Genomic DNA, 25,949 nt, shown 5'->3' with positions numbered 1-25,949 from the left:
AAGTGTAGTCCAATCAAATCAATACAACGATGGAATTCGTTTTTTTTTTCATGTCTTCCTAAATTACAGCTGTTTTATGAGCATAATACGAGTAAGCAAAGCATTTCTTGTTTGTAACATTGCTTTTAATAAAATACAATAGTTATGCTAGCACTTGTTTGAGTTGCTGAAATGTTCGAGTGTTCTGCTCCTCAAATCACGGTCCTTGAACAGTCCTGGAGGGCTGGTGTCTGCGCAGAATTTTGCTGCCACCAGTTACCCAGGCTCAATCAGCTAATTAGCCATATGCACCATGAGCGATTAATTCGTAAATTATAAATAACAAGAAAAAAAATCCGACAAGGTAAGAACATTTATCAGCTTCTGTTATAGGATGGAATATGGCTAAAAATTACGGATGATGTAAATGATTCGGCTAATTAAATAATTTAGTGGCCTGAAATCCAGAATCCAGATACCGCCCTCCTTGCCCATCCCTGATCTGGCAGCCGTGCCAGAGCTGGCCGTGGCGTGTAGCTCCACAGGGTGGTGCTAGAGCCAACCTTATGAACCCTCGTTGGTGTTTTGAGCCCTCAACATTGACTTCCAGGCAGCTGCTGCCTGTGAGAGCCTAACTAAACTGTGGTGAGCATTCTGGCACAGAATGGCCCAGGTGGGTGCTACACATGGTGGTGGTTGAGGTGAGTTTCCCTCTCATCACTGTAAAGTGCTTTGGGTATGAGAAAAGCGCTATATAAATGCAACTATCTATCTGAATAAAGAAATAGCTACTTTATGGGCTGTAGCACTGGTTTGTAAAAATGTTGAGACCTGTCAAATACACATTCTAGCACGGCCAAGTGGACCACAGCTATGAAGACATGTCCAAAGACGTGCAGGGTAGGGACTACAGATGAAAATGAGCTCATTAACTCTGCATTGATGTGGAAACTGAAAATGTTGATTAATGCGCACTGTCCCTCGTAAAACGTGTGGTATTTGCAATGCAGGTCCTCTATAGCCTTGACATTGTTCCACAGCTACAATATATTGCACACCATTCAGTGAAACAGACAGGGAGGAATGTCTCAAGATGAAGATGGTGATGATTACATTATTTTTATTTTCACCTGTGTTATCTGTCTGCCTTTAGACCCAGATGCCTGTCCACAAGTCACTACTGCATAAAACCTGTCTGTTGTCAGTGAAAGATTTTCAGGAGTGCTTAATGACTGAAAACAGCTTCACCTCTTGGTATTTGCATATACCTCACACAACCCCAAGCCTCTTTTGTACGGGGAAAAATACCTGCAATATGCAGGATGCAGGATGGATGATGCAGGATGTAGGATGCAGGAACGAGGAAACCAGATAATCTGTAACCAAACATAAGGAAAAAGATATATACACTATATACACAATACATAGAGACTATATACACAATAAAGAAGAAAATCAGGATCAGGTGAGTGCAATGAAACATGAGGGAACGCATACCAGGTACGGAAAATCCATAAAACCAGGAAATCAGGAAATGACTAGGATAGGGCACGGGACGTGACACGTTTCATCTGAGAAGCGGCAGTCAGATGAGAGCCACACAGAACTGCACTTGCACCGCTACCACACAATTGGCTGATCAGATAATTGCATGAATAAGTATGAAAAAGTGAGTGTACATAGGTGGAAAGTACACCATTTGTAAACAAATACGCCCAAACTATTGCATTGCATAAAAGGAGGTGATTTTATCATTGAGGCCACAGTGGCTCACCTTGACGCTCCAACCATGAATAACATATATTTTGTGGTTTTCCTGATTGCTGGCATCCAAGTCACAGGCAATGGTAAGCAGGATCATCTGAAATTCACAGATATTTCATACGACATACTGCATTTCCCTAGGCATGCTTTTAATATTGTATAGACTTTTGTGTGCAAAAATATGTTTTCTTTGAAATCCATTCACTGACACTGGCTTTTTTGGTTAAAACAGAAGCGTGGAAAAATTCTTATGATGCACCACTAAATTTTAAGTGTCCCACAGGACACTCAATTTCTGAGATTACCAGGTAAGAAGTATCAACTGTTTATCTTACATCAATAGAATGTGTTCAAGTGATTTAAAACATGAAAAATTAGTAATACCCAGTCACGATTTATTGTTTGTGCATTATTTCTAGCCAACATCACAATGGTTATGAAGATCGCCGCTGGGATTTAAGGTGCAAGAGAAGTCCTCCCTCCACTTCGTGTTTCTGGACTGGTTATGTCAATGGATTTGATCATCCATTCCACTACAGCTGTCCAGATAATTACATTATTTCAGGAATGTCAAGCTATCATCAAAACCGGCAAGAAGATCGAAGGTTTATATTACAGTTTTCCAATTCTTTTTTATTGATTTTTTTAGCTCACGTTTTAAAACAAAGATACTTGCATATGGTCAGGGAAGTCCTAATGTATTTGAACCCAGTGAAAAAACAAGATACAGATTTGTTTGAAGGGCAGCAGAGAAACTTTGATGGAAAAAACCCCAACCAATGCAATTCATTGTATGTGATGGGTGAATACAATTGTCAATATGACAAATGCAATTTTAACACGGTGGACCTTTGTAGGTCACATGGTTTGCGGTATAGGTAAAGCCACCTTCTTATTGCTGTTTTCCACCACAGATGGAAATTCTACTGCTGCAGAGTAAACAACTACTGCAGCCATTACTGCTACTGGACACCCTACGTGAACACCTTTGATGAGCGATTCACTTGGCATGTTCCACACAATCACAACCTGGTTGGAGTTGGAAGCTACCATAACAATAGGGCTGAGTAAGTACTTTGTCACTTTTCTTTGTTTTTTCCAGCCAGTGTATCAATGCAAGGTGTAATGTTTCTGATTTTAGTTTATTTGTTCTTCTTGCTATTTATTCTTATTCATATCCGGTTATCTGTCATCCATTACAGTTCATTGCATTTGTCTTCCCCTGTTATGTCTGTGCCTGTATGTTTCTGAGCCCTAGTCATTCCCCTGTCTGCGTGTTGCACTATTCGGGCGGTTTCGGAATTTTCCAGGTTTCAACAATTCCTTCTCAGCCTCGCTTATTCTTACATCCTGCTTTTTTACTAGTTCATGTTGTCGATAGCACTAATTTACTAATAACACCAAACATAGATATTACACAGTACTAATTACATTAACACACTAACTGTCTGTCTTACTAATTAACTAACAGTGATTAGGTTTTGATAAATTAGATTTAATCACAAAACTAACATACTAACGATATCTCCAGTTTCGATTCTGCTCTGTAACTCCTCCTCTCTGTTCTATCCCTATTTACTTGCTTTGATTCAGCCAAGTGTTTCGTTGATTGTATTTCACTTGCTGATTCCTTGTAAAACTGATTCATTGAGATTCCTGAAGACACCCCTTTGCCTAAGTTTCGAGTTTGCCTTGCCCCTTTGATTTGTTTGGACATTGGATTATTTGTTTTTTGATATTCATTTAAGACTTGACTATGTTAGTAAAAAGCAACAGTAGAACTTTTTCTCAATCACCATTCAAATACCTTCTCTGCTTTCTAAGTACCTTCATAATTATGTTTAATTCTCCTTTTATTGTTTATAATTTGACTGCCTGTCTTGTTTGGTAACTTTGGGTCTCATGTCTGGCCCCTCTTGCAAAAGAGATTTCAATCTCAATGGGGTATTCCTGGTTAAATTAAAATATGTCTCAACTCAAAATTAAGAATGAAGGCCATTTTAATTGATGAAGATTGATGAGTGGAAAAGTGGAAAATATGAAATAGATTTTGGCCTTTTTGTGTAGAACCTCGAAAAGATGTGCAGCTGATCTGACCATACTATTGCGTGTAAATCTGAACATTGTTCTGTTCTTTTGCAGAGATCGTCGCTGGCGGTTTAGGTACTGTGCAAGAACTTGTTGAATCCTTTTGATTAAAGGGATCGAACCAAAAGAAGAAATTACACGAATCATAGAAAAATATATAGTTTCAATTGTACCATATATGGTCTTAATTCAAAAATAAATGAATAAACATAGAGTAGTATGCATTAAAATATGGTTCCGTGTCTTTTCTTAAAACAGACTTTGTGGTTTCATTAAAGCAGAATGTGGGCAGTCTTAAAAAACTAAAAATAACGGCATACAATTCCACTGAACATTCAGCAGAATGCATTATGGGATGTTTGTGTTAGAATGCAAATATATTGAAATGCATTAATAGCTAGCATTGGTTTACATTATTGGCATTTGGCAGACACTCTTATCCAGAGTGACGTACAGTTGATTAGACTAAGTAGGAGACAATCCTCCCCTGGAGCAATGCAGGGTTAGGGGCCTTGCTCAAGGGCCCAACGGCTGTGTGGGTCTTATTGTGGCTACCCCGGGATTAGAGCCACCGACCTCGCGTGTCCCAGTCATTTACCTTAACCACTACGCTACAGGCCGCCCGCCTAATAATACCGGACTGTGGATCTCAAGCACACACTAAAACATACGTGTGTAGAACGGTATTCCCGGGTTTATAATGGACACTGAATTTAATAGAAATCCATTAGTGTAACATTTTACATTGACATTTTCTTTTTTGTCATTTAGCAGACACTTTTAATCCAAAGCGACTTACAAGTGCATAGGTTCTTCCACAAGTTAAAGCATCACATCCATAACTAGTAAAATACACATGAAGTGTTGTTCTATACATACAGTCATCATAAGTGCATTTTTTTTTTGGGGGGGGGGGGGTTAGTATCATGGCCCCCCTCATTGGGCCATGACAAATAAAGGGGAGATGCACAACCAAGTCACTTTTGACTTATTTATTATAACAAAAGCAAACAGAACCTAATCAACATAATAAAACAATGGGGTGTGGAGATCAGCAAATCAGTAATGTGAGTGAGTGCATGAGTGGAAAGTATAGGAGTGGAATGTTGTAAGGTGTACAACATAACAAAAGGCACAAACCTCACGGGTGTCTCTGTGGGGGAAGAGCTCACCAACTACCTGAGCTCTCCTGAATTCTTTTATCCAATACTGAAACAATTAGCTTCACTGGTCACAGGTGTCACCAGTGAAGCCAATTTCCCTCCCTGCCACGCCCCCCTCCAGCCCCTGCCAGAACACAGACACACACAATGTCATACCTACAGGCAGGGGCGAGAGACAAACAGGCAGGGAGGCAGGGGGTCGTAACAGTTAGACAAGAGGGATAGAGATATCAGAAAGAGGGGCGGGGGAAATCAGGAGGGAGGACTAAGGTACAATTTGAAAAGGTGTGTTTTTAGTCTGCATCGAAATAGGGGGAGGGATTCTGCTGTCCTGACAGTGGTAGGCAAGTCATTCCACCACTGAGGAACCAGAGCAGAAAACAGGCGTGAACATGCAGCTCGACCGCCAGGTGCTCGTAGAGAGGAAACCATAAGGCGACCAGAGCTGGCAGACCGGAATGGTCTAGTGGGGAAGTAGGGAGTGATTTAGGATTGTATGTAAGGTGGGGCAGTCCCCTTAGCATTGAATCGGATGCATGCGGCAATAGGAAGCCAGTGGAGGCCAATGAGGAGCGGGGTGACATGACCTGGGCTGACTGGTGATCAGATGGGCTGCAGCATTCTGGACCAGCTGGAGGGGCTTGATGACACAAGCTGGGAGACGAGCTAGGAGGGAGTTGCAGTAATCCAGGCGGGAAATGACGAGCGCCTGGACTAGGAGCTGGATGGCTTTCTCCATCAGGAGATGACGGATACGGCGTATATTGTAGAGAAAGAACCTCCAGGTTCTGGCAGTGGAGGATACTTGTGGAGCCAGGGTGAGGCAGTTATCAAGAGTCACCCCAAGATTCTTTGCCGTACGGTAGGAGGAAACTACAAAGTCCTTAACAGTCAGTAAGAGGTCAATTGTCGGAGAGGACTTAGCAGGGATGTAGAGAAGCTCAGTTTTGGCAAGGTTAAGCTTCAGGTGGTGGGAAGTCATCCACGCAGAGATATCAGCCATGCAGGCAGAGATCTGTGTGGTGACCTGGGTATCGGGGGGGAAGGAAATAAAGAGTTGGGTGTCATCGGCGTAAGAATGATAAGAAAAGCCATGAGAAGAGATAACAGAACCAAGAGACATGGTGTATAGCGAGAAGAGGAGAGGACCAAGAACTGAGCCCTGCGGGACTCCAGTTTGTAGGGGGTGAGGGTCAGAGACTGAGCCCCTCCAAGTCACCTGGTAGGAACGACCAGAGAGGTAGGAGGAAAACCAAGCAAGCGCAGATACTGTGACGCCCATCCCAGACAGCGATGAGAGCAGAATCTCATGGTTGACTGTATCGAAGGCGGCCGACAGGTCGATGAAGATGAGGACAGAGGAGAGGGATTTGTCTTTAGCAGAGTGGAGTGCCTCAGTGACCGCGAGCAGGGCGGTCTCAGTGGAGTGGCCACTCTTGAAGCCGGACTGGTTGGGATTGTGGAGATTGTTGTGAAGAAGATAAGTGGACAGTTGGGAGCAGACCGCCCGTTCCAGAGTTTTAGCGAGAAAGGGAAGAAGAGAGACAAGCCGGTAGTTGTTCAGAGCAGAGGGGTCAAGAGTAGGTTTTTTGAGCAGGGGAGTGACTCTTCAGGGAAGAGGGCATGGTGCCGGAAAAGAGGGAGGTGTTGATTAGAGAGGAGAGAAAAGGGAGAATGTCATTAGAGATAGATTGTAGAAGGGGAGAGGGGATGGGGTCAAGACGACAGGTGGTCTGGGACAGGATCCTAGGGTGGCCGAGGACAGGATCGGATGAGCGGGAGGTGGGCAATGGGGAGAGGGGATGTAAGGAGTTTCAAAGTGTCGGAGTCAGAGAGGGGAGAAAAGGAGGCTAGGGAGTTGGGGAAGGTAGGAGGGTCAGCAGGGGGAGAGGGTTGGGAGAAGGAATTGCATATGGCATCAACCTTCTTTTCAAAGAAGGAGACAAAGTCGTCAGGTGTGACTGATGAGGGAGGTGTTGCAATGATAACACTAACCGTTGTCATTGCAATACCTCAGTCAGCTCTTCTGACCGGCTCTTGATTGGCTGAGAGGATCTATGACCACATACATTGTTTGATGCAGCAATGCTGGGTGGATTATGATGTCACACAGAGAGAGACAAATGTCAATAGAATGAGTAGGGGTATGATAAATCAATTGATCAGTTATCCATGACCTAATTATTAATTCATTTTTCTTTTGTTGTGGTCTATGTTTTTAGTTCATGTATCCATAATAAAAGTTAAAAAAAAAAAAAAACATCATGAATACATTCTAGAGGGCTTGCCGGCTTAGCTCCGCAGGAGAGATTGCTTCCCACATGTGGAATGTGGTTGTAATCATGGCCGATTGCAGTCAGCTGCTTGGAGAACTATTGAAGTATCTTCCTGGCGAGTTTTGGTGTTTCAGTTTGACACATGCACAAAGCCGGTATTGAGGTCTAAAGACAGACAGACAGACAGTGTTCTAAGACTGAATTTAATTCAGTTAGAAATTAGAAATAGATAAGTTTAAGGTCCTATTTTTTGTTTTCCTTTGGGTTGGTTAGATTCTGAGAACCTTCCGGAGTTTTGTTTCTTGGTTCCGCCTCTGTTTTGAAGGCTGTTTTCTTGACCATTTTAGTTCTAGTCATATTTTCGGTTGGCAGATCGCCGGGGAGTTTTGTTCCCTTTTTCTTTTATTTTCCTCATCTATTTTAGTGGTTATCCAACTTATTGTTGGTAACTTTGTGATCCCTTCCCGGTCGCTCTTGGTCTCCCGCCCCTGCTCCCTCACAATTACAAAGAATTACAGAGACAACACAAACTGATAATAATATAACACATAACAAAAAACCAAGACGCACACTTTGGGGCCTTTCCCCTGTCCATCCCTCAAGTGAGACGACACTGATTGTGTGAATATATACTGTAATTCCACACAACAACCAACCAAAAAGACATTCATTTGACTCTAAAGACCACTGAAAGTAAAAATAAAATAAGACCAGCAAACTTTCTTTTACTAAGTCCCACTTTAAAACAAATAATTTAGCTATTATCTGTTTCAAGAGGTGACCACTTTGGATCCTTTCCCCTGTGCCTCCCTCGAGTGGGACAACACTGATTGTGGGAATATGCTATTTTAACAACCAACAAATAACAGAACATTTTATACAAAATAGAAATGAAGAAAGGAATAAAAAACAGTGCTAAAAACAGTGCTGCTAGACATAGCACAAAGTTAAGAGCAAGAAATAAAAATAAGCTGCTAGATAAATCTAAAATAAAATAAGAAGAATAAAAATAGAATAAAAATAAGGAGAGAATAATAAAAGCAGTGCTGCTAGATAAAAAAGTTTAAAAATGTCCACTGAGCTTGCTGTTCTGATATTAATTGGCAGGGATGTTCCATAATTTAGGGGCGTAATGATTAAAAGCAGCATCACCAATTTTCTTTTGTGAACTACAGGGAACAATTAATAAACCAGCTGCAGATGACCTGAGGGCTCGTGAAGGGACATAAAACAACAATGAATCTGAAATGTAAGGAGGAGCTAAACCATTAAGAACTTTGCAGTAAAACAATCTTAGAGTAAATTCTAAAAGATACAGTGAGCCAATGCAGTGCAGCTAAAACAGGAGCAATATGTTCTCGCTTCCTTGTTTTTGATAAAAGTCTCACAGCAATTGTTTTAATTGTAGTCATTAATTGCAGTCTTTCTATTGACCAGTAAAAAGGGCATTGCAATACTTGAAATAAAAGCATGGACTCGGTTCGCAGAATCCTGACTTGATTAAAATGGCCGTACCTTGGCAATGTTTCTCAGGTGGAAGAAAGCAGTCTTGGTCACCTTGTTAATGTGTGGTTTTCAGAGTCTAAAATTAAACCCAGGCTTGTTACTTCTGATTTAACCTGGGGAGTAAAATTGCTAACCTGCTATAAAGTGCATCCCTTTTGGCTTTGGGGCCAACTAGACGTATTTCTGTCTTCATTTAACTTTATTTAACTTTAAACAATTTTTGTTCATCCATTGATTCATTGCAGGCAGACAGATAGTCAGGGAATACACAATACTCTAGTCAATCACCTTGAATACTGGGTTGGTCTTTCTGGATGCACTCTCAACTGGTTCCAAATATATATTACAGGGAGACCATGAATCTTGGAAATCACATGTGCGTGGGGTCCGCGGGGCAGACAGGGAGGTCTCTCCAGGCTTGAGGTCAGGCCTAGGACAGGATCGGATGAGCGGGAGGTGGGCGATGGGGAGAGGGGAGACTGGGGGGGCTGAGGAGTCTGAAGGTTTTTGTTGATCCCACTCTGGGCATGGTTGCTGGAGAGGGGAAAAGACGGGTGGTGGATACTGTAAGATATGTTGGCCAAGCAGTGGGACCTAGTGAGAGGATCGGCCCTGATATGTGCACCTGAATATGTTCTTTGCTGAGAGAACCGAGTAGGCGGCTAAAGTCTTGTTTTAACAGAGACATTATTTCAAATTATTGTTTAGGAATGTCATTAGCCCCTACATGTACAATGATTGTGTTGATGGTTTGGTGTTTTGATAAAACTCCAGGAATTGTTTTATATTATGCCATTAACTGTGGCGCCTGGTAAATAGTGAGTAATTGTTCTCTTACCTCTTACATCCCTGATTATAGGGTCTCCCAAAAGTAGAGTTTTTGGCTGGACTGTTGGACCGCGGGCCAGCTCCATGACAAACCCGCCTGTCGGTGTATAGACGACGAGGTGTTGTTGAAAGTTGGGGAGGCTGCAGCACGGCAGTGTTATCTGACTCCACTCGTGCTTCAAATTTATTATTCAGCTGGAGAGGCTGTGCTGGTGGGGTTCTAGGAGGAGGCGGATGCTGATTCTTCCCATTTTTCCCCAGGACAGCAGTCCATGGTTCCATGTTGGAGGTCCTGGGAGTGGAGCAGACCATGGTCTTGGGTTTAGCACCGAGTTTGAGCCATGGGTCTGCTGGAGCTGATGGAACAGTAGCATTGGCCAACTGTGTGGAGGAGGCTACCTCAGTGTTTGTAACAAAGAGTGAATATGCTGTTCAAGTGTTGAGATCCTGCATTCCAGTTCTTCAATTCTCCGAGCCATGCAGAGGCAGTCAGTGCAGCCTGTAGAAGGTGTGTGGGGGGCATCTTGTTCTGATATATTTTTTTTAAAAATCAACTGAAGTGTTGTGCAATCCAAAGTGTGGCAATCCAAAAATGTGGCAGACCGTAAAAATTGAGAAAAATAGAAATAAAATAGAGAAACATAAAATAATAAACTGCAAAAGATGTTTTGCAAGCAAAAAATAGATAAAACTGCAAACTGCTTGTTTGACAAAATACATAAAACTAACTAACCAAATAAATGAATAGAAAAAATAAACATTGTTTCTAGTTGATGTATTTTGACTAATGTCCAGGAGATGGTGCTAAAATTAAACACATGAAATCTACTTCACACATGCACACCCACACATCCCGAGTTGCTGTATACTATAGTGCACCCTTCAATTACTGCCATATCAATTGCTTCTTGATTGATATTGTTTCATGCTGAACTACTACTACTCGTTTGATTGTTTGAACTGATTGATGCTGAACTCCTTTTGAACTATAAAATAGCAGTTTATGAGTTGGATGCATTCAGGAACGTCATGCAACTAAAAAGAAACTAGTGAAATTTTGTTCTCATTGGCTAATTTAGTAGTTATTTTCTGTTACAAACAAAAATTAATCTGTAGAATTATAAAACAATGCATTTAAAACATTATGAATCATGTTTTGTAAAAACCACATACATCCAAAAATCAACACTCGACATGTGACATGCGTGAACTATGATTCTATATGGAAAATTGAGTGGGAAAATGAATGTTCTTTTTGTGTGAATATCTTCATTCCCAAGTGAAAATGGCCATGTTCACATGAGAAAATTTCACGTTATTTTATTTCGTAAGGGTCGGTAACAGGCCCTGGTCAATTACGTAATTGTTTTGGATTCAAATATAACAGAAACGATAGCAATCAATTATGTGCACAATACGGCATTGGAGACCAGGTAGATATGTTCAATTCAATTCAGTTTTATTTGTATATCTTGTTTTACAGAAGACTGTCACAAAAACATTTTACAGAGTAGGGCGGCCTGAAGTGTAGTGTTTAAGGTACATGACTGGGACCAGCAAAGTCGGTGGTTGCCCTGGTGTAGCCACAATAAGGTTAAGTTACATGACTGGGACCAGCAAGGCTGGTGGTTCGATCCCCGGTGTAGCCACAATTAGGTCCGCACAGCCCTTGAACAAGGCCCTTAATCCTGCATTGCTCTAATCAACTGTAAGTCAGTTTGGATAAAAGTGTCAGCCAGTTGACAGTTACGTGTAATGTAATGTAATGAGTAGCAGAAGCAGAGTAACAGAAGAGCAAACAACTCTCTAACCCCCACACCAGATACGTGTACATAACAGGAACACCTAAGCCTGCTATGACCATGCGAACAGAGCAACACCAGAGTAACACACACCCTGTAATACTGAGCAACTGAACAGCATATGCCTCTAAGTCTTATGTCTCTTTAAGTACAGCACTAAGATTTCATTCTTAGTACTATATTCATAGAAGTGTGCAACACCAGAGTAACACACACCCTCTAATACTGTGCAACCGAACAGCATATGCCTCTAAAGATTTCATTCTTAGTACTATATTCATAGAAGTGTAGTGCAACAGATTTGATTGCACTACACTACTGTTCAAAGAAAATGTATTCATAAATTACAGTATAATATTTTAATAGTTTTATTAGCATAATACTCGTCATAATACATATAAAGCTGTTCTTGTTTCAAACAGTGCTTTTAATAAAATACAGAAATTATGCAAGTACTTATGAAAGTGTTCTGTTCCTGAAATCACGGTCCTCAAAGGCCAAGGAATGTTGGCTTTCCACCCTCCCTTTACCTGGGAGTCAGTCTGGCCAATTAGTGGCACAAACTGTTTCGGTATTTACCTGGGTGGAAAGCAAACCAGGACTGGATTTGGATTTGACTATCCCTGTTATCGTGCATTCATCGGCCCATAGTCTGGTTCCTGAATCTGGACCAGGGATGGACGACTCCAGTCCTGGAGGGCCGGTGTGTATGCAGAGTTTTGCTGCCACCAGTTAGAGCCCAGTGCCAGAGCTGGGCGTGGCGTGTAGCTCCACAGGGTGGCGCTAGAGCCAACCGTATGAACCCTCGTTGGTGTTTTGAGCCCTCAGCATTGACTTCCAGGCAGCTGCTGCCTGTGAGAGCCTAACTAAACTGTGGTGAGCATTCTGGCACAGAATGGCCCAGGTGGGTGCTGCACATGGTGGTGGTTGAGGTGAGTTTCCCTCTCATCACTGTAAAGTGCTTTGGGTATGAGAAAAGCGCTATATAAATGCAAATATCTATCTGAAGAAAGAAATAGCTACTTTATGGGCTGTAGCACTGGTTCTTAAACTTTGTAATGATCAACTTGTACCAATACACAACTTGTGTCAAATACACATTCTAGCACAGCTATGAAGACATGTCCAAAGACATGCAGGTTAGGGACTACAGATGAAAATGAGCTCATTAGCTAACTCTGGCACATTGATGTGGAAATTGAGAATGTAACAAAAATGAATAAAACTAAGGAAGTAAATAAATACAACTATAAAATATAGGAAACATCGTTTCTAGATTTTTACTAATGTCCAGGAGATGGTGTTAAAAATGAAGCCCAGAAAAACTGCTTCACACACACACACACACACACACACACACACACACACACACACACACACACACACACTAATCAGAATGTCCTTGTATGTAATTAATTTGGACAGGCTCTTACAATATAGTAAACGACCAAACAAACACTTTTAAGAAATTAGAGATATTTGTAGCAGGAACCGCTTATGCCGAGTTGCTGTGTACGGTAGTGCAGCCTTAAATTGCTGTCCATCCGTATCCAGTAAAGTGAGGAAAAGTATTTACATCCAGAAATATGACATATTTGACCCAGGTCTGGTTGGTATTTTTCACACATTAAACATAGCTTTACCTTGCACAAAGCCTGCACATGAAACAGCGCTGGAAGCGGAGAAGTCTGCTTGTCTTGAAACAGGAGACGGAGGAGAGAGACAGCAGACTTAATGAAGCATGCACATCTTCTTTACCTGACAGGCCTCATGAACACACCTCAGCTCTACCTGAATGAATAAGACCTGCTCACTCTAACAAGGCCATAACAGAAATGATCCCAAAAACACACACAGAAATCACAATCGATTACATGCACAATACGCCACTGGAGACTAGGTACATATATTCAATCAAATTCTGTTTTATTTGTATAGCTCTTTTTACGGAAGACTGGCACAAAGACACAGACACACACCCTAGAGACTCGTACATATTAGGTAACTTGGAAGACCTGTTATGACCATGCTAACAGAGGAAGGACAATAACTGTTATTCAATAATAACTGTCTAATGACTCACACCCTGTAATGCTGGGCAACTGACCAGAATCTCCCTCTAAGGATTTCATTCTTAGTACTATATTCATAAAAGTGTAGTCCAATCAAATCAATACAACGATGGAATTCGTTTTTTTTTTCATGTCTTCCTAAATTACAGCTGTTTTATGAGCATAATACGAGTAAGCAAAGCATTTCTTGTTTGTAACATTGCTTTTAATAAAATACAATAGTTATGCTAGCACTTGTTTGAGTTGCTGAAATGTTCGAGTGTTCTGCTCCTCAAATCACGGTCCTTGAACAGTCCTGGAGGGCTGGTGTCTGCGCAGAATTTTGCTGCCACCAGTTACCCAGGCTCAATCAGCTAATTAGCCATATGCACCATGAGCGATTAATTCGTAAATTATAAATAACAAGAAAAAAAATCCGACAAGGTAAGAACATTTATCAGCTTCTGTTATAGGATGGAATATGGCTAAAAATTACGGATGATGTAAATGATTCGGCTAATTAAATAATTTAGTGGCCTGAAATCCAGAATCCAGATACCGCCCTCCTTGCCCATCCCTGATCTGGCAGCCGTGCCAGAGCTGGCCGTGGCGTGTAGCTCCACAGGGTGGTGCTAGAGCCAACCTTATGAACCCTCGTTGGTGTTTTGAGCCCTCAACATTGACTTCCAGGCAGCTGCTGCCTGTGAGAGCCTAACTAAACTGTGGTGAGCATTCTGGCACAGAATGGCCCAGGTGGGTGCTACACATGGTGGTGGTTGAGGTGAGTTTCCCTCTCATCACTGTAAAGTGCTTTGGGTATGAGAAAAGCGCTATATAAATGCAACTATCTATCTGAATAAAGAAATAGCTACTTTATGGGCTGTAGCACTGGTTTGTAAAAATGTTGAGACCTGTCAAATACACATTCTAGCACGGCCAAGTGGACCACAGCTATGAAGACATGTCCAAAGACGTGCAGGGTAGGGACTACAGATGAAAATGAGCTCATTAACTCTGCATTGATGTGGAAACTGAAAATGTTGATTAATGCGCACTGTCCCTCGTAAAACGTGTGGTATTTGCAATGCAGGTCCTCTATAGCCTTGACATTGTTCCACAGCTACAATATATTGCACACCATTCAGTGAAACAGACAGGGAGGAATGTCTCAAGATGAAGATGGTGATGATTACATTATTTTTATTTTCACCTGTGTTATCTGTCTGCCTTTAGACCCAGATGCCTGTCCACAAGTCACTACTGCATAAAACCTGTCTGTTGTCAGTGAAAGATTTTCAGGAGTGCTTAATGACTGAAAACAGCTTCACCTCTTGGTATTTGCATATACCTCACACAACCCCAAGCCTCTTTTGTACGGGGAAAAATACCTGCAATATGCAGGATGCAGGATGGATGATGCAGGATGTAGGATGCAGGAACGAGGAAACCAGATAATCTGTAACCAAACATAAGGAAAAAGATATATACACTATATACACAATACATAGAGACTATATACACAATAAAGAAGAAAATCAGGATCAGGTGAGTGCAATGAAACATGAGGGAACGCATACCAGGTACGGAAAATCCATAAAACCAGGAAATCAGGAAATGACTAGGATAGGGCACGGGACGTGACACGTTTCATCTGAGAAGCGGCAGTCAGATGAGAGCCACACAGAACTGCACTTGCACCGCTACCACACAATTGGCTGATCAGATAATTGCATGAATAAGTATGAAAAAGTGAGTGTACATAGGTGGAAAGTACACCATTTGTAAACAAATACGCCCAAACTATTGCATTGCATAAAAGGAGGTGATTTTATCATTGAGGCCACAGTGGCTCACCTTGACGCTCCAACCATGAATAACATATATTTTGTGGTTTTCCTGATTGCTGGCATCCAAGTCACAGGCAATGGTAAGCAGGATCATCTGAAATTCACAGATATTTCATACGACATACTGCATTTCCCTAGGCATGCTTTTAATATTGTATAGACTTTTGTGTGCAAAAATATGTTTTCTTTGAAATCCATTCACTGACACTGGCTTTTTTGGTTAAAACAGAAGCGTGGAAAAATTCTTATGATGCACCACTAAATTTTAAGTGTCCCACAGGACACTCAATTTCTGAGATTACCAGGTAAGAAGTATCAACTGTTTATCTTACATCAATAGAATGTGTTCAAGTGATTTAAAACATGAAAAATTAGTAATACCCAGTCACGATTTATTGTTTGTGCATTATTTCTAGCCAACATCACAATGGTTATGAAGATCGCCGCTGGGATTTAAGGTGCAAGAGAAGTCCTCCCTCCACTTCGTGTTTCTGGACTGGTTATGTCAATGGATTTGATCATCCATTCCACTACAGCTGTCCAGATAATTACATTATTTCAGGAATGTCAAGCTATCATCAAAACCGGCAAGAAGATCGAAGGTTTATATTACAGTTTTCCAATTCTTTTTTATTGATTTTTTTAGCTCACGTTTTAAAACAAAGATACTTGCATATGGTCAGGGAAGTCCTAATGTATTTGAACCCAGTGAAAAAACAAGATACAGATTTGTTTGAAGGGCAGCAGAGAAACTTTGATGGAAAAAACCCCAACCAATGCAATTCATTGTATGTGATGGGTGAATACAATTGTCAATATGACAAATGCAATTTTAACACGGTGGACCTTTGTAGGTCACATGGTTTGCGGTATAGGTAAAGCCACCTTCTTATTGCTGTTTTCCACCACAGATGGAAATTCTACTGCTGCAGAGTAAACAACTACTGCAGCCATTACTGCTACTGGACACCCTACGTGAACACCTTTGATGAGCGATTCACTTGGCATGTTCCACACAATCACAACCTGGTTGGAGTTGGAAGCTACCATAACAATAGGGCTGAGTAAGTACTTTGTCACTTTTCTTTGTTTTTTCCAGCCAGTGTATCAATGCAAGGTGTAATGTTTCTGATTTTAGTTTATTTGTTCTTCTTGCTATTTATTCTTATTCATATCCGGTTATCTGTCATCCATTACAGTTCATTGCATTTGTCTTCCCCTGTTATGTCTGTGCCTGTATGTTTCTGAGCCCTAGTCATTCCCCTGTCTGCGTGTTGCACTATTCGGGCGGTTTCGGAATTTTCCAGGTTTCAACAATTCCTTCTCAGCCTCGCTTATTCTTACATCCTGCTTTTTTACTAGTTCATGTTGTCGATAGCACTAATTTACTAATAACACCAAACATAGATATTACACAGTACTAATTACATTAACACACTAACTGTCTGTCTTACTAATTAACTAACAGTGATTAGGTTTTGATAAATTAGATTTAATCACAAAACTAACATACTAACGATATCTCCAGTTTCGATTCTGCTCTGTAACTCCTCCTCTCTGTTCTATCCCTATTTACTTGCTTTGATTCAGCCAAGTGTTTCGTTGATTGTATTTCACTTGCTGATTCCTTGTAAAACTGATTCATTGAGATTCCTGAAGACACCCCTTTGCCTAAGTTTCGAGTTTGCCTTGCCCCTTTGATTTGTTTGGACATTGGATTATTTGTTTTTTGATATTCATTTAAGACTTGACTATGTTAGTAAAAAGCAACAGTAGAACTTTTTCTCAATCACCATTCAAATACCTTCTCTGCTTTCTAAGTACCTTCATAATTATGTTTAATTCTCCTTTTATTGTTTATAATTTGACTGCCTGTCTTGTTTGGTAACTTTGGGTCTCATGTCTGGCCCCTCTTGCAAAAGAGATTTCAATCTCAATGGGGTATTCCTGGTTAAATTAAAATATGTCTCAACTCAAAATTAAGAATGAAGGCCATTTTAATTGATGAAGATTGATGAGTGGAAAAGTGGAAAATATGAAATAGATTTTGGCCTTTTTGTGTAGAACCTCGAAAAGATGTGCAGCTGATCTGACCATACTATTGCGTGTAAATCTGAACATTGTTCTGTTCTTTTGCAGAGATCGTCGCTGGCGGTTTAGGTACTGTGCAAGAACTTGTTGAATCCTTTTGATTAAAGGGATCGAACCAAAAGAAGAAATTACACGAATCATAGAAAAATATATAGTTTCAATTGTACCATATATGGTCTTAATTCAAAAATAAATGAATAAACATAGAGTAGTATGCATTAAAATATGGTTCCGTGTCTTTTCTTAAAACAGACTTTGTGGTTTCATTAAAGCAGAATGTGGGCAGTCTTAAAAAACTAAAAATAACGGCATACAATTCCACTGAACATTCAGCAGAATGCATTATGGGATGTTTGTGTTAGAATGCAAATATATTGAAATGCATTAATAGCTAGCATTGGTTTACATTATTGGCATTTGGCAGACACTCTTATCCAGAGTGACGTACAGTTGATTAGACTAAGCAGGAGACAATCCTCCCCTGGAGCAATGCAGGGTTAGGGGCCTTGCTCAAGGGCCCAACGGCTGTGTGGGTCTTATTGTGGCTACCCCGGGATTAGAGCCACCGACCTCGCGTGTCCCAGTCATTTACCTTAACCACTACGCTACAGGCCGCCCGCCTAATAATACCGGACTGTGGATCTCAAGCACACACTAAAACATACGTGTGTAGAACGGTATTCCCGGGTTTATAATGGACACTGAATTTAATAGAAATCCATTAGTGTAACATTTTACATTGACATTTTCTTTTTTGTCATTTAGCAGACACTTTTAATCCAAAGCGACTTACAAGTGCATAGGTTCTTCCACAAGTTAAAGCATCACATCCATAACTAGTAAAATACACATGAAGTGTTGTTCTATACATACAGTCATCATAAGTGCATTTTTTTTTTGGGGGGGGGGGGGGTTAGTATCATGGCCCCCCTCATTGGGCCATGACAAATAAAGGGGAGATGCACAACCAAGTCACTTTTGACTTATTTATTATAACAAAAGCAAACAGAACCTAATCAACATAATAAAACAATGGGGTGTGGAGATCAGCAAATCAGTAATGTGAGTGAGTGCATGAGTGGAAAGTATAGGAGTGGAATGTTGTAAGGTGTACAACATAACAAAAGGCACAAACCTCACGGGTGTCTCTGTGGGGGAAGAGCTCACCAACTACCTGAGCTCTCCTGAATTCTTTTATCCAATACTGAAACAATTAGCTTCACTGGTCACAGGTGTCACCAGTGAAGCCAATTTCCCTCCCTGCCACGCCCCCCTCCAGCCCCTGCCAGAACACAGACACACACAATGTCATACCTACAGGCAGGGGCGAGAGACAAACAGGCAGGGAGGCAGGGGGTCGTAACAGTTAGACAAGAGGGATAGAGATATCAGAAAGAGGGGCGGGGGAAATCAGGAGGGAGGACTAAGGTACAATTTGAAAAGGTGTGTTTTTAGTCTGCATCGAAATAGGGGGAGGGATTCTGCTGTCCTGACAGTGGTAGGCAAGTCATTCCACCACTGAGGAACCAGAGCAGAAAACAGGCGTGAACATGCAGCTCGACCGCCAGGTGCTCGTAGAGAGGAAACCATAAGGCGACCAGAGCTGGCAGACCGGAATGGTCTAGTGGGGAAGTAGGGAGTGATTTAGGATTGTATGTAAGGTGGGGCAGTCCCCTTAGCATTGAATCGGATGCATGCGGCAATAGGAAGCCAGTGGAGGCCAATGAGGAGCGGGGTGACATGACCTGGGCTGACTGGTGATCAGATGGGCTGCAGCATTCTGGACCAGCTGGAGGGGCTTGATGACACAAGCTGGGAGACGAGCTAGGAGGGAGTTGCAGTAATCCAGGCGGGAAATGACGAGCGCCTGGACTAGGAGCTGGATGGCTTTCTCCATCAGGAGATGACGGATACGGCGTATATTGTAGAGAAAGAACCTCCAGGTTCTGGCAGTGGAGGATACTTGTGGAGCCAGGGTGAGGCAGTTATCAAGAGTCACCCCAAGATTCTTTGCCGTACGGTAGGAGGAAACTACAAAGTCCTCAACAGTCAGTAAGAGGTCAATTGTCGGAGAGGACTTAGCAGGGATGTAGAGAAGCTCAGTTTTGGCAAGGTTAAGCTTCAGGTGGTGGGAAGTCATCCACGCAGAGATATCAGCCATGCAGGCAGAGATCTGTGTGGTGACCTGGGTATCGGGGGGGAAGGAAATAAAGAGTTGGGTGTCATCGGCGTAAGAATGATAAGAAAAGCCATGAGAAGAGATAACAGAACCAAGAGACATGGTGTATAGCGAGAAGAGGAGAGGACCAAGAACTGAGCCCTGCGGGACTCCAGTTTGTAGGGGGTGAGGGTCAGAGACTGAGCCCCTCCAAGTCACCTGGTAGGAACGACCAGAGAGGTAGGAGGAAAACCAAGCAAGCGCAGATACTGTGACGCCCATCCCAGACAGCGATGAGAGCAGAATCTCATGGTTGACTGTATCGAAGGCGGCCGACAGGTCGAGGAAGATGAGGACAGAGGAGAGGGATTTGTCTTTAGCAGAGTGGAGTGCCTCAGTGACCGCGAACAGGGCGGTCTCAGTGGAGTGGCCACTCTTGAAGCCGGACTGGTTGGGATTGTGGAGATTGTTGTGAAGAAGATAAGTGGACAGTTGGGAGCATACCGCCCGTTCCAGAGTTTTAGCGAGAAAGGGAAGAAGAGAGACAAGCCGGTAGTTGTTCAGAGCAGAGGGGTCAAGAGTAGGTTTTTTGAGCAGGGGAGTGACTCTTCAGGGAAGAGGGCATGGTGCCGGAAAAGAGGGAGGTGTTGATTAGAGAGGAGAGAAAAGGGAGAATGTCATTAGAGATAGATTGTAGAAGGGGAGAGGGGATGGGGTCAAGACGACAGGTGGTCGGGCGGTGGGATGTAAGGAGTTTCAAAGTGTCGGAGTCAGAGAGGGGAGAAAAGGAGGCTAGGGAGTTGGGGAAGGTAGGAGGGTCAGCAGGGGGAGAGGGTTGGGAGAAGGAATTGCATATGGCATCAACCTTCTTTTCAAAGAAGGAGACAAAGTCGTCAGGTGTGACTGATGAGGGAGGTGTTGCAATGATAACACTAACCGTTGTCATTGCAATACCTCAGTCAGCTCTTCTGACCGGCTCTTGATTGGCTGAGAGGATCTATGACCACATACATTGTTTGATGCAGCAATGCTGGGTGGATTATGATGTCACACAGAGAGAGACAAATGTCAATAGAATGAGTAGGGGTATGATAAATCAATTGATCAGTTATCCATGACCTAATTATTAATTCATTTTTCTTTTGTTGTGGTCTATGTTTTTAGTTCATGTATCCATAATAAAAGTTAAAAAAAAATAAAACATCATGAATACATTCTTCAGCATAAAAACTTGCATTAACTGTTTTAACAGGAGTGCTGGTATCATCCAGCTGCTTCCATCTGTTTGTTGAACTGCATCAAATGTTGTTTTGTGGAAAGCAATAGCTAAGGCTATTACATACAACCTGGACACTACAACTACAACCACCAGAGCGGAATGTACAATACAACAGGCAGTTGGCTGTTTGTTGGAACACTGTGAACGGAGATGAACACTGTATTTTATGTCTTTCTAACTGAAATAAGTCAGGCAACAGTTGTAACAGATGTAATAACTGTTAAAATACTACTACTACTACTACTACTACTACTACTACTACTACTACTACTAATAATAATAATAATTATTATAATTATATAGCACCTTTCATACATGAAATGTAGCTCAAAGTGTTTTACCTTAAACCAATTACTGTCATGGTTTTCATTGTCATCTAGAGGGCTTGCCGGCTTAGCTCAGCAGGAGAGATTGCTTCCCACATGTGGAATGTGGTTGTAATCATGGCCGATTTCAGTCAGCTGCTTGGAGAACTATTTAAGTATCTTCCTGGCACTGCTCTGAGTTTTGGTGTTTCAGTTTGACACATGCACAAAGCTGGTATTGAGGTCTAAAGGGAGAGGGAGAGGGAGAGAGAGAGGGAGAGAGAGAGGGAGAGGGAGAGGGAGAGGGAGAGGGAGAGAGAGAGAGAGAGAGAGAGAGAGAGAGAGAGAAAGAGAGAGAGAGAGAGAGAGTTTTCCTTTGGGTTGGTTAGATTCTGAGAACCTTCCGGAGTTTTGTTTCTTGGTTCCGCCTCTGTTTTGAAGGCTATTTTCTTGACCATTTTAGTTCTAGTCATATTTTCGGTTGGCAGATCGCCGGGGAGTTTTGTTCCCTTTTTCTGTTATTTTCCTCATCTATTTTAGTGGTTATCCAACTTATTGTTGGTAACTTTGTGATCCCTTCCCGGTCGCTCTTGGTCTCCCGCCCCTGCTCCCTCACAATTACAAAGAATTACAGAGGCAACACAAACTGATAATAATATAACACATAACAAAAAAACAAGACACACACTTTGGGGCCTTTCCCCTGTCCATCCCTCAAGTGAGACGACACTGATTGTGTGAATATATACGGTAATTCCACACAACAACCAACCAAAAAGACATTCATTTGACTCTAAAGACCACTGAAAGTAAAAATAAAATAAGACCAGCAAACTTTCTTATACTAAGTCCCACTTTAAAACAAATAATTGAGCTATTATGTATTATCTGTTTCAAGAGGTGACCAAAAAGACTTTGGGTCCTTTCCCCTGTGCCTCCCTCGAGTGGCACAACACTGATTGTGGGAATATGCTATTTTAACAACCAACAAATAACAGAACATTTTATACAAAATAGAAATGAAGAAAGGAATAAAAAACAGTGCTAAAAACAGTGCTGCTAGCACAAAGTTAAGAGCAAGAAATAAAAATAAGCTGCTAGATAAATCTAAAATAAAATAAGAAGAATAAAAATAGAATAAAAATAAGGAGAGAATAATAAAAGCAGTGCTGCTAGATAAAAGCTAGATAAAAAAGTCCACTGAGCTTGCTGTTCTGATATTAATTGGCAGGGATGTTCCATAATTTAGGGGCGTAATGATTAAAAGCAGCATCACCAATTTTCTTTTGTGAACTACAGGGAACAATTAATAAACCAGCTGCAGATGACCTGAGGGCTCGTGAAGGGACATAAAACAACAATGAATCTGAAATGTAAGGAGGAGCTAAACCATTAAGAACTTTGCAGTAAAACAATCTTAGAGTAAATTCTAAAAGATACAGTGAGCCAATGCAGTGCAGCTAAAACAGGAGCAATATGTTCTCGCTTCCTTGTTCTTGATAAAAGTCTCACAGCAATTGTTTTAATTGCAATCATTAATTGCAGTCTTTCTATTGATTTTTTTGGAAGACCAGTAAAAAGGGCATTGCGATACTTGAAATAAAAGTATGGACTCGGTTCACAGAATCCTGACTTGATTAAAATGGCCATACCTTGGCAATGTTTCTCAGGTGGAAGAAAGCAGTCTTGGTCACCTTGTTAATGTGTGGTTTTAAACGTAGATCAGAGTCCAAAATTAAACCCAGGCTTGTTACTTCTGATTTAACCTGGGGAGTAAAATTGCTAACCTGTTATAAAGTGCATCCCTAGACGTATTTCTGTCTTCATTTAACTTTATTTAACTTTCATTTGGCTCAAATGATCTCTGATGACATGACCTAAGGGAAGCATCTACAATGAAAAAAGAAGGGGATCAAGGCAGCTCCCTTGTGCAACACCAGAAGATTGTCATATTTTTCTGACGTGATTTCCAAGATTCATGGTCTCCCTGTAATATATATTTGGAACCAGTTGAGAGTGCATCCAGAAAGACCAACCCAGTATTCAAGGTGATTGACTAGAGTATTGTGGTCAATTGTGTCCAAAGCTGCACTCAAATCTAAACAAATTTGAACTGAAACCTTGTTAGCATCAGCACTGAGTATAAGATCATTAACTATCTTAGTTAGAGCAGTCTCTGTACTGTGATTAGATCTAAAAACTGCCTGTTGTATTGTTTTCATTCTGAAAGTTGGTAAGTTGATTAAAAACGACCCTTTCAAGTATCTTGCCCATGGTAAGTAGAATATAGGTCTGTGCTTGGTAAAAATTCCAGAGTTGATTATCTTAACAGCAGTTGTGGAGATGGCCAAACCTCTAGCAAGACATTAATCTCCAGAAGTTTTGACTTGAGGTTGTCAGCCAGCTGACGGACAGGAGAGATGGGGTGGGTCTGGGTGCGTGGGGCCCGCGGGGCAGACAGGGAGGTCTCTCCAGGCTTGAGGTCAGGCCTAGGACAGGATCAGATGAGCGGGAGGTGGGCGATGGGGAGAGGGGAGACTGGGGGGCCGAGGAGTCTGAAGGTTTCTGTTGATCCCACTCTGGGCATGGTTGCTGGAGAGGGGAAAAGACGGGTGGTGGATACTGTAAGATATGTTGGCCAAGCAGTGAGACCTAGTGAGAGGATCGGCCCTGATATGTGCACCTGAATATGTTCTTTGCTGAGAGAACTGAGTAGGCGGCTAAAGTCTTGTTTTAACAGAGACATTATTTCAAATTTTTGTTTAGGCATGTCATTAGCCCCTACATGTACAATGATTGTGTTGATGGTTTGGTGTTTTGATAAAACTCCAGGAATTGTTTTATATTATGCCATTAACTGTGGCGCCTGGTAAATAGTGAGTAATTGTTCTCTTACCTCTTACATCCCTGATTATAGGGTCTCCCAAAAGTAGAGTTTTTGGCTGGGCTGACTGTTGGACCGCAGGGCCAGCTCCATGACGAACCCACCTGTCGGTGTATAGACGACGAGGTGTTGTTGAAAGTTGGGGAGGCTGCAGCACGGCAGTGTTATCTGACTCCACTCGTGCTTCAAATTTATTATTCAGCTGGCTGGGCTGTGCTGGTGGGGTTCTGGGAGGAGGCGGATGCTGATTCTTCCCATTTTTCCCCAGGACAGCAGTCCATGGTTCCATGTTGGAGGTCCTGGGAGTGGAGCAGACCATGGTCTTGGGTTTAGCACCGAGTTTGAGCTATGGGTCTGCTGGAGCTGATGGAACAGTAGCATTGGCCAACTGTGTGGAGGAGGCTACCTCAGTGTTTGTAACAAAGAGTCAATATGCTGTTCAAGTGTTGAGATCCTGCATTCCAGTTCTTCAATTCTCCGAGCCATGCAGAGGCAGTCAGTGCAGCCTGTAGAAGGTGTGTGGGGGGCATCTTGTTCTGATATATATATTTTTTTAAATCAACTGAAGTGTTGTGCAATCCAAAGTGTGGCAATCCGAAAATGTGGCAGACCGTAAAAATTGAGAAAAATAGAAATAAAATAGAGAAACATAAAATAATAAAAAGAACTGCAAAAGATGTTTTGCAAGCAGAAAATAGATAAAACTGCAAACTGCTTGTTTGACAAAAATACATAAAACTAACTAACCAAATAAATGAATAGAAAAAATAAACATTGTTTCTAGTTGATGTATTTTGACTAATGTCCAGGAGATGGTGCTAAAATTAAACACATGAAATCTACTTCACACATGCACACCCACACATCCCGAGTTGCTGTATACTATAGTGCACCCTTCAATTACTGCCATATCAATTGCTTCTTGATTGATATTGTTTCATGCTGAACTACTACTACTCGTTTGATTGTTTGAACTGATTGATGTTGAACTCCTTTTGAACTGTAAAATAGCAGTTTATGAGTTGGATGCATTCAGTAAAAAGAAACTTGTGAAATTTTGTTGGCTAATTTAGTAGTTATTTTCTGTTACAAACAAAAATTAATCTGTAGAATTATAAAACAATGCTTTTAAAACATTATGAATCATGTTTTGTAAAAACCACATACATCCAAAAATCAACACTTGACATGTGACATGCGTGAACTATGATTCTATATGGAAAATTGAGTGGGAAAATGAATGTTCTTTTTGTGTGAATATCTTCATTCCCAAGTGAAAATGGCCATGTTCACATGCGAAAAGGCAAATTTCACGTTATTTTATTTCGTAAGGGTCGGTAACAGGCCTTTGTCAATTACGTAATTGTTTTGGATTCAAATATTTTTCTTGAATGAATGATCTTGCCTGGTGTAATTGAGCCAACCATGTGGTTCAGAATGTGGGGATTCCCCTTTTTTGACAATATTTCATAGGTTCCAATACACCAGACAAGCTCAGTCGATGCTTGTCTTAATCCAAAATTATGATGCAATGACGGTCTTTTTTCACACATTAAACATAGCTTTACCTTGCATAAAGCCTGCACAGGAAACAGCACTTGAAGCGGAGGTAAGAAATGCAACATTGGTCCTGGGATTTGGCGGCGTGTTGCCACGCCGATGTGCGCCAGGTACGGCCACGCCGCTCAAATGAAAGGAGCGTGCTCGGCCGCAAACGGGAGCTGTGAAATTCTATTTTGGCGAAAGTCTGCTTTTGAAATGGGAGACGGAGGAGAGAGACAGCACGTCTTCATGAAGCGTGCACATCTTCTTTACCCGACAGGCCTCATGAAGTCACCTCAGCTCTACCTGAATGAATAAGACTTGCTCACTCTAAGAAGGCCATAACAGAAATGATAGCAATCAATTATGTGCACAATACGGCATTG

General features: G+C 41.6%; 1 long non-coding RNA gene across 1 annotated transcript; it reads left to right on the top strand.

Moving 5' to 3' along the window:
• Nucleotides 1–1,571: 1,571 nt before the first annotated feature.
• LOC133135865 (uncharacterized) lies at nt 1,572–4,061 on the top strand. The gene is made up of 5 exons (XR_009709452.1): nt 1,572–1,826; nt 1,976–2,051; nt 2,163–2,348; nt 2,658–2,810; nt 3,886–4,061. It is a non-coding gene; the product is annotated as an uncharacterized LOC133135865 (long non-coding RNA).
• The last annotated feature ends 21,888 nt before the right edge of the window (nt 4,062–25,949 follow it).

Source organism: Conger conger, chromosome 8 (assembly GCF_963514075.1).
Source record: "Conger conger chromosome 8, fConCon1.1, whole genome shotgun sequence".
In the NCBI taxonomy this organism is placed as follows: domain Eukaryota; kingdom Metazoa; phylum Chordata; class Actinopteri; order Anguilliformes; family Congridae; genus Conger; species Conger conger.
The sequence above is the reverse complement of the archived record's forward strand: the minus strand, read 5'-3'. Positions and strand labels throughout refer to the sequence as shown.